Here is a 14,848-nt window from a genome sequence, read left to right as displayed (position 1 = left end):
TATTATTTTGCTGTAGTATATTTGCATCATCATCACATCAGTTATTTTCCTCTCGCTCATGCTCAACAGGAAAAGCATTTGCCAAGATCTCCTACTTAGGTCGAGATATTATGGGTAAATTCTTCTTGATTTCCTTCCCATACTATCTAGGGCATGTTGTTGTCCCCTCCAAGGTGCAGGTGAGGACCATTCTCCTGCTGCCTGAGGTGCGCACAGGTGTGCAGGGGATGGCAATAGACATCAGCTGGGGCTGTGTGCAGCCTTTGAGGGAAAATCAATGCAGACCTAGTGAGTCACACACACACACACACACACACACACACACTACAAGGATATACTTTAATTCCCAGAGAGGGTAAAATCTACATTTATATTTAAAAAGGAAAACATTGTCCTAACTGCAGCATGACCTGTACAGCTGCTTCTGGAAACATAATGATGTTTCTTTCATTATTATTCAGGAGACGGTATAATGTAATGGTTGAGAGCACAACCCCCTCGGTTCAAATCCTAGCTTTGCCATCTAACTAGCTCTGTAGCCATGAACAAGATGCTTCTGTTTCTAAGCCTCAGCTTCCAAATTGGGGCTGATGATCGACCCTATCTACAGAGTTGTTGTGAGTCAGAAGTGGATTTGTATATAGGAAGCCTTTAGCACAGTGCATGGCATATGGTTAAGGACGTAATAAATGCCAGCTGTTATTATCATCCAAAAGAGTAGCAGTTTCCTTTTATTTTTCCTCCTGCTTTCAGAATTTGATCCAGAAACTTCATGAGTGAGGGCCATTAATGAGCCATCCACCTTCTGATAGTTCATCTTGGCTAAACAAGGACTGAAAATCTGAAAGTAAAAACATGAATCACCCACACATTGCTGGTGAAATGTAAATGATACACTCACTCTAGAAAGCAGTTTAACAGTTTCTTAAGAAACTAAACATGCAATTACCTTTCAACCCAGCAATTGTACTCTTGGGCATTTGCCCCAGAAAAATGAAAACTTATGTTCATACAAAAATCTTTACACAAATGTTCATAGCAGTTTTATTTGTAATAGCTAAAAACTGGAATCAACCCAGATGTTTTTCAGCAGGTGATAGTTAAACCATGGTGCATACATACCATGGAATATTACTAAACAATAAAAAGGATTGAGCTATTGATTTCTGCAATAACTTGGAGGAATCTCCAGAGAATTATTCTGAGTCAAAAAAAAAAAAAAGCCAATCCCCAAAGGTTACTATATGCTGTATGATTCATTTAAGTAACATTTACGAGAAGCAAAATTTTACAAATGGAGGACAGATTAGTAATTGTTGGGTTTTAGGGTTAGGGGTTGGGGGAAAAGGAGGTGGGTATGATCGTAAAGGACAACAAGAGGGATCCTTGTGGTGTTGGAACTATTCATTATCTTGACTGTGATGGTGGATATTTCAACCCACATAGGTGACAAAATTCTGTGGAACTTAATACACACACACACACACACACACACAAGTACAAGTAAAACTGGGGAAATCTAATCTGAATAAGGTAGGGGGATAGTACCAATGTCAGTATACCAGTTGGATATATATTATTTGATAGTTTTATAAAATGTTACCATTGGTGGAAATGGTACAAGGGATTTCTCTCTCAACTATTACTTACAACTGCATGTGAATCTATAATTTTCTCAGTAAAAATTTCAATTAAAAAATGAAGGGAGAAAATTGCCTCAACCTCCCCCCTCTGCAGAAAAAGAAGGAGAAGGGGATGGTGAAGAGGAGGGAGAGGGAGTGGAGAGAGGAGAGGGAGGAAGAGGAGGAAGAGAAAAAGAAGAAATCTTTTTCTACTTTTGGAGCCTCAATAGATTTTCAGGCAGAGAATCCTTCTATAATGTCTAAATAGGAAGGGAAGAAGTGTGAGAATATATTATATTCTTTGGTGCTAACAACTCCCCTCCACAGTGGTATGGATAGGGGCACTGGCATGGGAGAAGGAAAAGAACCTTTAAATGATTTTGAGCTAAGGGGTGATCCCATGTGTCACAGAAAGAATAACCCTGGTGGAACTGTGATGTGAGATAAAGTAAGAGCTTAGGATACTACTTCATAGTGCAATTTTGGGGATGCTAAATAGTTCACTCTGTTTAATAACCAGCTCTTTCTGGCCTCAGTGTTTGAAATTTGCTTATTAGGCAACCCTTATATTAAGGTTTGGAATATCCCATTTGCAGTGCACTTATGTTATCTGGGATGCTGATGTAGCTCATTTGGGGCATCAGTTTACCTAGTTTATGTCTGTCCAGCTAGATTAAGATTGTGGAGTAAAGGGATTTAAGAGATTATGAAGTTTGGTGGTAGCAAAGAGGCTCAGGATGTGCCAAAATATATTGAGTTGCATATGCCGATGCCATATGAGGGTCATATGGTGGGATGCTCTAGTTGGGTTCTAAACTGTCTAGGAAGCCACTCGAGAGCACTAGAGGACTATGGAGAACTTGGGAACTAATGTCCCAAGTCCTACATATTCTTTGCAGATATTATTTCATTAAATCTCACAACAACCTTCTGTGAGCTAATGTTGTGATCACTATTTTAAAGAGAAAAAAAGCTGAGGCTCAGATAACTTAATTTGTCCAAGAGCACATCATTAGAAAGTGGTAAAGCCAGGGTGTCATCAGAGAGCTTCTGAACCACAATCCAGGGCTCTCCCACTTTCCCACACCACCTTCTGACTTTGCCTGTATTTTATATTTAGCTAAAAATTCATCTCATGTATGAATCACTGTGGATCCTACACATTTTAAAAATGCTAAAGTTGAAAAACCAAACCCACCTCTAGTTCTCATTCAGTATCTCTGATCTCCTTCTTAGCCAAGTTTCTGGAAAGAATGACCTCCATACTTGGTCACTCTTCCTCACTTTCATTCACTCCTCACTCCCTTCCATTGGGCTTTATCCCCACCAGCCACTGAAGGTGCTGGTGCTTGGGCCACCAAGGGCCTTACACCAATGAGAGTTTTACTGGAACTCTCAACAACTTTCAACAAGGTAGACCATTGCTTTTTAACAATGGCTGCATTTTAGAATCACCCAGAGAGAATTTTTTTTAAAAAACTCCTAAGCCTCAGGTATTTTCCCTGAGAAAAATATCCCCTGAGATTTTGGTTTAATTGGTCTAGGGTAGAACTTTGTTATTAACAAATGGGTAGCACTCAGGGGCTTTAGATAGGATAGTAACATAATTTGATTATGATTGATGACTTGAACTAGGATTGCAGCCTTGGAGATGGAGAGAAGTAGAAGCATTTGAGAATGGGCTCAACAGGATTCAGTAATTTGATTGGATGGAGGAGAGTCAGGTGTCAAAAATGATTCATAGGTTTCTGGCATATGTGATTGGTGGTTGGTGGGACCATTTACTGGCATACAGAACTCTGGAGAGGGAGCAGATAGGAGAGAGTGGCTGATGGGGATCGAGAGCTCAGTGTTGTTAAGTCAGGCATGTTTTTGCCAATACTCAAGTAGAGATTGAAGCATGTAGTTGAATATTTGGATCTGGAGGTCAGAAAGGAGTCAGAAGTTGTCAGCATTGTTAAAAAACAAGACAACAGGCTCAAAATGGAACTGCTTATGCTAAGCCCCACATCACCAAACCGAGATTTAACTTTCAGCTCTCCCAGAAATGGAATCTTAAGCCAGTCCATCAGGAATGGCCTGAACTGCACTAGTTAGGTAAGCTGCCTGATAGACCCCTGTCATCCCGAAAAGGAAAGTAACCTTGCAACAATCTGCTTTTTGTCTAGTATGACTTCCTTGTTTCTTCTCTCTTCTGCCTATGAAAAGTCTCTCATTTTGTACAGCTCCTCAGAATTCCTCTCTGTCGTCTAGATTGGATGGTGCTAAACTTATGAATCATTGAATAAAGCCAATAAGGTCTTTAAAATTTATTTGCTGGGCACCTGGGTGGCTCAGTTGGTTAAGCGACTGCCTTCAGCTCAGGTCATGATCCTGGAGTCCCGGGATCGGGTCCCGCATCGGGCTCCCTGCTTGGCGGGGAGTCTGCTTCTCCCTCTGACCCTCTCCCCTCTCATGCTCTCTCTCTATCTCATTCTCTCTCTAAAATAAATAAATAAAATCTTTAAAAAAAATTTAAAAAAAATAAAATTTATTTGCATTTATTTGAATAGATTGCATATAAGGTGATGGTGGATGAAATCACAAATGGAGAGAATAGAGAGAAGAGAGAACAGGAGCAAATCCGGTAGAGTTCTGTCATGTAGAGATCAGTAGAGAAGGTATAACTTGCAAAAGAAATCATGAAAAGAAGTGGAGAATGAAGTACAAGGAAAACTGAGAGCGTGGCCGCCTAGAGTCCAAGAGAAGAGGAAATCAAGGAGGAGGAAATTATCCATGCAGTTGTTCTCATCCTGCCTGAATATTAGAATGAACCAGGGAGGCTCTTCCTTTTGCCTCCCTATACCTCAGCTACGTCCTGTTTAATGCATTTTGTCCTTAGAGTCTTGGCTTAATTTAGTCCTTATAGTCTTGGCTTAAAGGTCCTGCTCTCTGGGCCCCAATATAAAAATTTACTTGTGTGGTATTTGTTTAAAGATGGTTTCTCTACCAGATTTATAAACTCTGTATGAAAGAGCAGGTACTGTGTTATTTTGCTCGCCTTTTACTAGGGCTTTGCATGTATCTGGCATGTAGGAGGTGCTTAATAAATTCTTATTGAGTAAATGCTTAAAGAAACATTTTTTTTTTTACTTTTCTGGACCATCTATGTTATTATAAAATTTTAATGATGCTAGACAGAATTTTAATCCAGAAATCTTCAACTTTCATACTTTAGAAGTTTTTAAACTGATTAGTGTTTCAGGATCTTCCTTCCCTTCCTTTCCCTTTCCCTTTCATTTCCATTTCCTTTTCCCTTTCCCACTTCCTTTCCTTTCCTTTCTTTTCCTTTCTTTTCTTCCTTTCATTTCCTTTCCTTTCCTTTGCTTTCCTTTCCTTTCCTTCCTGCCTTCCTTTCTTCCTTCCTTCCTTGACAAGCCAGCTGACATCTTTATTCCTTTGGAGGTTGGAGGGGTGGTCTCAAGGGCTCTTGGTGGGGGACGGGGTCTGCTTCCACTGTTCGCATAATTGACACACTTTTTCTCTTTGATTGGATACTTTATTAATAAAGTTAATTGTAAAGAAAAACCCTATTGTTTTCATTTACATTGCACACAGTACTCTGAATACTTCTGACACCAAACGTGTCTGGGGTTTTCTTAAGTTGCTGGGTGTCCTCCAATTTAACTCAGTTCTGACACTTCCTATCTGGAAATATCATCAGATCCCACAGGTTATGGACTGTCTCACAAGACTGCTTCCTCCACCCCTCACCCCCACTGCCCATTCCCACTTTAGAAGTCCAGGTTATTACCTGTGGTTCTGATCAACCAGATATAGATTGATATCTTCCTCAGGTCCAATTAATTTGCTAGCACAGCTCACAGAACTCAGAAAAACAGTTTACTTATTAGATTACTGGTTTACTAGAAAGGATATTAAAGGACACCAATGAACACTCAGATGAAGAGACAAGGTCTGTACAGATCCTGCACATAGGAGCTTCTGTCTCCATGGAGTTTGAGGTACACCACCCTCCCAGCACATGGATGTGTTCTACTTCACCAACCCAGAAGCTCTTCAAACTCCATTCTTTTGTTTTTTTTTTTCTCTGGAGGCTTCAATACAAAAGCATGTTTTATTAAATAATTGGCGATTGGTGATTGAACTCAATTTCAAGTCCCCGTCACTCCCTGGAGGTCAGAAGTCAGGGAACTGGGGCTGAAAGTTCCAGCCCTCTAATCACATGGTTGGTTCCACTAGCAACCAGCCCCCCTCCTAGGGGCTTTCCAAAAGTTATGGTTGAAAAGGGCCTGTAAAAGGATAACAAAAACACCCATTTCACCTTTATCCCTGTGAAGCTATTTCGGGAACTTAGGATGAAAAGACTAACTGTTATAACAAAAGATGTTCCCGTCACTTTTATTGCTTAGGAAATTCCAGGGTTTTGGGAGCTGTAAGCCAGGAATCATGGATGAATACCAAAATATACAAGTCCCCAACTTATTTAAAATTTTGAACTCTGATCTTTCTCTGGGCTAGCAATATGCAGCACAATTCCCTTTCACGATGCTGGGCAGTGACAGCAAGCCAGAGCTCCCAGTCACAAGCATATAATCACAAGTAAACATCTGATACTCTAACAACCACTCTGTACCCATACAACAATTCTGTTTTTCACTTTCAGTACAGTTGACAATAAATTACATTAGATATTCAACACTTTATTGTAAAACAGACGTGATGTTAGATGATGTTGCCCAACTGTAGGCTAATGTAAGTGTTCTGAGCACATTTAGGATAGGCTAAGCTAAGCTAAGCTAGGATGTTTGGCAGGTTAGGTATATTAGATGCATTTTAGACTTAATGGTACTTTCTTTTTTTCTTTCTTTTTTTCTTTCTTTCTTTCTTTCTTTCTTTCTTTCTTTCTTTCTTTCTTTCTTTTTACTTAATGGTACTTTCAACTTAACAATGGTTTTATTGGGATGTAACCCCATCATAAGTCAAAGAAGATCCATATTTATTTAATTTTTTTAAAGATTTTATTTATTTATTTGTCAGAGAGAGAGAGAGAGAGTGTGTGCAAGCAGGGAGAGTGGCAGAGGGAGAGGGAGAAGCAAACTGTCCGCTGAGCAGGGAGCCTGACACGGGACTTGATCCCAGGACCCTGGGATCATGACCTGAGCTGAAGGCAGACGCTTAACCAACTGAGCCACCCAGGCACCCCAGCCATATTTATTTTTTTATGATAAATCACAATATCACAGAATGAGTTCTGGAGATTTAACACCCACACCCAAGAACATCATTTCCTTAGTGTAGAGTCAGAGTTAGAGGATTTAAGGGACATTTATTGTACTTTGCTATGCATTAGGTGCTTTCCATGTCATATTTGGTTTATTCTTTTCAACATTTATGGAAGATAAACATCATTATCCCCATTTTACAGATTTTCAGAAAGCGGAGGATCAAAAGATTATCTAACTTGCTAAGGGTGTGAGACAGCACAAAGGATCAGATAATCAGATCAGACTCACAGGATCACACATCTTACACAGTAGCAAGCTTTACTAATGGTTTCAAGGATACAAATAACTTCAAGTCACCGATGAAGCAGTGAGAAGTCTGAGACCCACAAACACAGCTCCCAGGTCACTTCTTGCTGCACTGAGACTAGTTTTGGTCCTAATTACCAAACAGGATCTCTACATGATGTGCACAGTCACATCACTTACACAAGGGAGCTGTTTCTTTCATGAAACCTCTCCATTTTATACTCTAATACTTAAATAAATTACATGACATTTTTTAGGGAGGGACATTATATAAATTCATAGATTTCAGATCTGATTACCATAGTAACCAATCCTAGACGGATCAGGTTCATCCTGACCGAAGCATTCCATAGATAAACAGTATTAGTGTGTTTGCCTGGATGTCTGTGGTTACATGCTACAAGAAAATTGGACCAGGTTATCTTCCTTCTTTCTTTGCCAGGGTCATTTCCTCAGTAAAGGGAGAGCGTGCGTCACAGGCCTGCAGCTAATCACCTTGCCAGGTGGCAGCATCAGTGAACATCAGAGCTAGCTAGCATTCAAATCCAGTTCTGTCACTTGCGAGTCCATTCTTCCCAATACACCATACTCTCTTCAGACTTCAGGAGGACCTAGATGGGAGACTTCACAAGTATTAATACTTCTTAATGTGTCTCAGCTTTTAATTTTCATGAACGTTGCCATTAACATCTCTCAAACTGCCCTGAATAGTCTTTCATAGGGTTGTTTCTGCTGCTAATACTGACAGCCAAACAGCGTGATTTGTAAAAGAAAGAAGAGAGAAGGCAATAAATAAATAAATAAATAAATAAATAAATAAATAAATAAAGCAAGCAAACAAGCAGAGAAGAGAAAGATGATTCAACTAATAACATTTTATTTGAACCAGGTGTTGGAGTGGGTAATTCTTCTTTAACAAACAGCTGGATAATAAGTATTTGTAATCACCTTATTAGTTTCAATAGATGACAAAGCGGTTGTTTGTTTATATAAGTAGGATAATAATCTTTGGCATTTAATTTTCAGGATATAACAGAAACTCAGCATGCTTCGTAGATGGTGGTAGGTTATAGCTGGTTAGTACCAGTTTGTGAGAGCCCATTGTAGGCAGTGATGTCACTCACACTGGTGGCTTGACATGGGCCACGGTAGCAATATTCACACCGCAGAAATGATCAAGTCCTACAAACCAGGACTTTTTTTCCCCGGAAAGCTGGTTGTTGAATGTTTCCCAGCACATCAGTATTCATAGATAGATATTCATACACTTTCCCATTCTTGTATTCAGCATTAATCTGGTGTCAGAACTAGAAAGTTGAGTGGAGAACCAAAATAATAACTATAACAGGCAATTGGAGTTTAAATGTATTGGATTTTCTGGGAGGGGCAATAAATAACGTCCATTTCTTCCCCTCCTGAGTTTGGAACCAATGGAAAGATAAAGATCAGCATCTCAATTGACTCATGAATAAACCTAATTAGAGGTCACAGCATAGCTCTGTGCCCAAGTGGGCTTCCTAATTCCTTGCCCCTAAACTGAGTTCACCCATCCTGTTCCTGTTCCATCACAGACTATAAGGCCCCCTCCACTTCCTGCATGTTTGAGCTGAGACTGTGTTTGTCCTGAGGTCAGGGGATTCAGCGTGACACAGGGACTGAGAGAAAGAGACAGAAAGACAGAGGCTGTGCTTCCCAAGTGTCCCAGTCACATTCATTGTGTGGGTCAATTCTCTTCCTTTGGGCGGGACAATGAGAGGGATGGAAGCTCCTACTGTATCATCCAAGGTAGGAACTTGAGTTGTGGAAGAGAATGGTTTTCCCTACAATATATTTTTTTTAATCCCCTTTCTTATCACTTAGTAAAATCAGACGTTGATCATACAGCAGACATTTTGCTCTGTAATGCTTTTGAATTGAACAACCAAGGTGAAAGGGTGGGGAAGTTTTCAAATCTTTTTGTGGGAAGTGGTGGTTATGGTGGTGTATTTTACCTACAGGGGCACCTAAAAATATATGCTAGGCAGTTTTGATTTCTCTTTATCCTTTTTTAAAAACTGTCAACAAAAGAGCACCTCAGTTGGTGGAGTATGCGACTTCTGATCTCGGGGTTGTGAGTTTGAGGCCCACGTTGGGTGTAGAGATTACTTAAAAATAAAATCTTAAAAAAAAAATTGTTAACAAAGATTCTCACTTATGTCTACCAGTGCTAAAATATCAGACCCCTTTAAGCATTTTCATCAAGCAACCAGTTAATTCATTGAAAAAAGATAATCAGACAAAGCATTTATTTAAATGACTTATTGTTTAGCTGAATTGCCTAGCTGCTTAAAAGAATTGACATCAGTTCTTTCAGGATTGTTAATCCAGTGGCCCTGTGTATACAGACAGCCTCTTTTTCTTTGTCAAATCACAACATAATAAAGTTTTGTCTGCATTTCCAGTTTTGTGTGGAGATGTTTAAAAGAATGCACAATCCAATATTTTAAAAAAAAATTTAGTATGATGCATTATCCTTTGTGCTGAGCCTTATATTTTCTTCTGGGGGCCAAAAATAATTTTTTGTGTTTCTCCTGGCTTTTCCTTATGGTCCAATGAGGTCAAATTACCAAACGGGTGAACTTTATATTAGACTTATCTAACAAAAACATGTCCTTCGAAGGACGGTTGTTTAATCTAAGGAGCATGTACTATTTGAAAGGCTGATTTTGGGGATCTCTAGATTATGTTAAAATCCAACTTAGGTTGGTGATGACTTGACTATGGACATCTGCAGACTATTTTCTCATCCACAGGAAATGAGGTGGTCCTGTCTCAGCGCCACAGGGCCTCAGAGCTGGTACCAAGTGGCACCATTGTTGGCAGGCCCAGCAGGAGGCCAAGGACAGGGTAGTCATCACTGGGCTCCATCTCTGTGCCCGGGTAAGGAAACACTGATACACCATTGTAAGGAGGCTTGTTGTCCTGTGCATATGGCCCCCAAGTGAACGGTACCAGGGCACCTCAGCTCTGGCGTGAACTGCCTGCCCTGTTCACACACTCAAGCCCACACATCACTCAGGAGAATCAATGCATTTTGTCTGTCATTTGTTTGATGGACTTCATTTTAGGGAATGTCTCATTTCCCAAGTCCCACTGAAAAAATATCATATTGATTATAATTTTGACAGAGATTATTATTAATAATGTTATTTTGCTATAATAGTCCTATTATAGAAAGTACCTTTTTAGGATGTTTACTGGAAATAATAGACTCTGGTTTGCATATAACTTGCATTAAATTTACATGTCATCCATATAGTCAAAAATCATAGATACCTCTTTACATCCTAATGCTCCTTCCCATCCAGAGACCTTAAGCATCATTGTTTTTAAACTTAATCCTACTCAGGCTCTCTGTCTTCATCACTTCAAAGGAAAAAAATATCATTTGTAGGAAGAGCTCTGATTATATGTATGAAACAATGACATTTTACGGATGATAAAAGATGAATAGACTATTAAACCCCACACTTTGGTGAGGTTGTGCTTAGAGTTCCAGCTGATATTGTTGTCATTTTTTATATGCTTACTAAATAAGATACATTGTCATTTTATGAAGAAATTCTTAAATGGTTATTATTTAAGATAGATTGTTGACAGTTACTTAAATGACTGAAATTCTTGTAATTTTATAGACCTATCGGCATCATTTTGAATTCTCCTTTGTCCCTTATTCAACAAATATTTTATGGACACCTGCCATATGCCCAGGATCATACTAAGTAAAGGGAATATAAAAAGGTTTTTATGACCCAAGAGACTTGGCTCTGTCTCCTCCCTTATGGTAGCTCACAGTCTAGATGTGAAGATAAACAAGTAAAGGAGTTACAATACCAAATTGTAAGGGTAATAACAGGAGCAGAGTAGCCATCCTAGTTGGGTTGAAATTGAGGTTTGGCTACATTTAAAGTATGAAACAAACCAAAATTTCTTTCCTTAAGAATCTACTCGATCCACACAAAAGAGTGGAGGAGAACTTGGAAATGTGTTTAAAATTGAATGTAGGTATATTCAAACATATTTGATATAGGGGTGTGTGTGTATGTGTGTGTGTGTGTGCACGTGCGTGCACATGTGCACGCTACATTTGAAATGTGTGAGGTAACATGATAAAATCACATTGCAGGAAGGTTGACCCAAATTGAGCAAAAGGACTGACTGAGAGATGGAGGGAAGTTTCTATTTCATATCTGGTATGGCTATGGGCTTTGCACTCATTCAGCCTTTTCCAGCACCCCTGGATGTCTGTGTGTGAATTAAAATTCCTCTTGTTTTGAAGTTCAAGCAACTCTCCACAGTGGGACCCTTCAAATAATCCATAACAAAGAGTAAAGTGCATCTCCTTCACTTTCTGAGAGATGACAGAGATGTTGGAGCATGGTGAAGATGTCTAGAGTCAGCAGTCAAGGCAATGAGCAGTAATCTGAATCTCAGTAGGAACCATGCAGAGCATGGAGGGACTGAGGCCAGTGGCACTAAATGGCCTGGATTGCCAGAGCTAGCAGAGACAGCCATATACCTACCATACTTTCTCCATGGTATCTCTCTATCTAGTTTTGCACCTTTAGACATTGCCTAAGATCCTTCACAATTATTGCGTGAAATGGTGTCATAGAGACCAATGCAAATGGTGGCCCAGACTAATTCTTAAGTGTATTGTAAGACCCTCCTTGGGAACTTGCATAGGCTCCCAGAGGACCTCACGACAGAATTCCTTTATGAACTGGTGGAGGCTTAGCACAATCAAGATTCAGTATGAATATTAATGAATCCTCTACTCACAAACTGGGAAGAACTCTTAATTTAAACCTAAATCAAATTCTTATTTTTGTTAACTTTCCTTCCCAGTCTCATTCCAGTTCTGCCAAGATGCCCACTATACTGGATCCACTAGTTGCTTAATTATCTCAATTCCCTTTCAAACTGGAATCCTAAACAGATAAAGCCAGGACTCGTCCTGATACACACATATCATTGCCTGTAAAAAGCAGGGGTGGGATAATGTCAGTGGCATTCTTAAAGAGGGCCATCCTCAGCCCCACCTCTGATACGAAGACACAGTTCCTCTTTTGTGGGTAAAATAAGGCACTTCTCTCTTGTAGGTCACTTAACTTGTACAACATTTGACATTGTCAATCATGGAAGCAATTCCCCAGTCCAGGAACGGTACTTTGGAATTCATTCCAGTGATAAACAGAAGAAATAAATCACTTAACAGAGAATGGATACAAAAGAGGAAAGGACTAAGATTTCGTATTTAAAAATGTTTTCTTCACAATTATATGATATGTATCTTCATTTTCAGGGTGATAAAAGGGCACCGACAAGAAAGAAAATACCAATACGCACACACAAAAACCCAGCTTGTCTTTGCCAGATATAAAGAAAATTTGGACTGTGCAATATTAGTTTAGTTGTGTTATTACATAATCACTCCTTATTTGAAAAATAGGGCACGTTATTTTCAAATTGTCAGGGGTACTTAAAGGAACATGCTACTGTATATTTAGATGTATATGCATCTTTTAAAATAAAAAAGAGATCCGAGGCCAAGTTTTCCTTTAACACTTCTTACTAACAGTTGGCACATATGTAGTAATAGGTACTAGGAGACTTTGGAAATCCTCTGCCTCATTAGGGTAACTGCCCTTTTCCCTACAACCAAACATTTATAGAGGCCCCTTTGTTTAGGAGTCATAATCCATAGAATGAGCAAGTTTTTACGCTTTGGTATATGTGCCTCTACCCTCCGATGGATTCCATCCCTTTGGTAGTTTTAAAAACAGGGCCTCAAATTCTTTGATCCACCTTCCATTACGAGGTGGCATCTATGTTCCATTCCCTGACTCTGAGGAGATTTGTGATTCCTCAATCCATAGGTGTCAATGTATGTAAATGGTGCTGTGACTTCTGAGGCTAAGTCACAGGAGACCGTGCAGCCTTACCTCTGGCTACATGAGGTGCCATGTAAAAAGTCTCACTACCTGTGCCCACCGCGCTGGAGAGGTAACATGTACGTGTTCTGGTGGACGATCCCAGCTGAGTCCAGCCTTCCAGACATCCCTGCCAAGGCACCAGACATGCAAATGAGCCATCTTGGATCCTCCAAACCTACTCCCTGCCAGCTGACCCCTGAGTGGCCTCCTTCAACACCGTGAAAAACAGACAAATCACCCAAAAATCACTGAAAAATATTGCCTTTCCATCACACCTCAGTTATTATGGTTCATATCATTTAAAAATCCCATTTTGATAAAGTTTTCAAGTAGGAACTATATAAGTGGAGAAATTTCTCCTTCAACTCTGCTCAAACCCATAATATCATGATATAACTAGTTATTGTTTTGAGCCCCACCGTGTTTTAAGGTGGTTTGTGCCCCAACAATAGATAAGTGGAACAGTCTCCCTAGGAGCTGCATTTAGGAAAGCCTGTTCTGCCCTGAAATTATGTCGTTCTTATTTTTGATATTTGCATTTTGTATGAATGCATATTGAATGTATGGGGTTAACTGATGTCCAAACAGTCTTGCCAGTACTCTGTCTCAGTTACCTTATGGTTTAAGTTGGCTTTTATTGGCTGGTTTGGGGACCTCATCACCAATTAGGAATCACATGTGGCTTCTGAGTACCCAGTACCTAACTACTGAATGAATTTCTGGAGGTTTAACTGTTTGCTGTTGGGGAACTGTTCCCACCAAAAGCAGCTGCTGCTCTGGAAAGAAAAGCAGCCGCACAGGTCAATGGTGTCCACAAACCGAGTGAGCATAGCTGCAGAAGGGCATCAGGGCAAGCTCCAGCAACCTCTCTGCAGCATTCACCTCCTGGCTCTGCTCCACGGAGGGGGCGGGGGAGGGGGCAGCCTCACCCGGCAAGCCTTGCGTACCTGCTCAGTAACATTTTGTTTGCATCTCTTCCATGGTGCCTGCCACACCCTGCCTTGAATTTCACTTATTCCTACATATTTATTTTCCTCTCCTCTCCTAAATTGTAAGCTCCCGAGAGTGGGTGTGGTGCTGCTTTAATTTTCTATCATCGGACAGTGCATGCTGCCTTATGAGACAGATACACATTTGTTGACTGAATGGATGTTTCTCTCCTAAAGTGACTGCAATGGCCAGTGGATAATGTTCTAGCTTTAAACGGCCAGCGCGTGGAAATTCTTTCCTTTTCCTTCATGATTTAGCATCACGGAATATCAGAGCTGGCTGGGAATTTAGAGAACAGAGACAGCCGGAGGAACTGAGAGCAGGGCCTGCTGAGTGAATGTGAGAGCTGGGACTCGAGCCCAGGTCTCCTGACTCTGTGCCAGAACTGCTTCCGCCAGACTCAGCAGCCTCTTCATCTCATTGATTTACCTGCTATCTCCAGCCCGGCCGTGGTGACAATGTACCATCAGTTACCTGCTCAACAGATTCTCTAGCCAGTTCTGCATCTCTGACCATTGTCCGAAGTCCCTCAACTTTGCTTTTCCATCGCATCTCAATTAAACAGCTCATTTTCAAGTAGGAACTTGATGGAGGAGGGTCTCCTTCAAATGAGTTGTTTTCCTAATGCTCTCAGGCCCATATCATATGCATTCATTGATTCAGTGGGTACTCATCACATATTAATCGTTCGTATTGCAACAGATGGCTCTATGAGGTTTCTTCTATT

General features: G+C 40.3%; 1 long non-coding RNA gene across 1 annotated transcript in view; it reads left to right on the top strand.

Moving 5' to 3' along the window:
* The window catches only part of LOC141370771 (uncharacterized), a 163,369-nt gene that overhangs the window by 99,742 nt on the left and 48,779 nt on the right, over positions 1 to 14,848 (top strand). The window lies entirely within an intron of this gene.

This window comes from Callorhinus ursinus, unplaced genomic scaffold (genome assembly GCF_003265705.2).
Source record: "Callorhinus ursinus isolate GAN/ISIS: 27379988/994484 unplaced genomic scaffold, GSC_fseal_2.0 scaffold44, whole genome shotgun sequence".
Taxonomy (NCBI): domain Eukaryota; kingdom Metazoa; phylum Chordata; class Mammalia; order Carnivora; family Otariidae; genus Callorhinus; species Callorhinus ursinus.
This window is presented reverse-complemented; position numbering and strand designations above follow the sequence as displayed.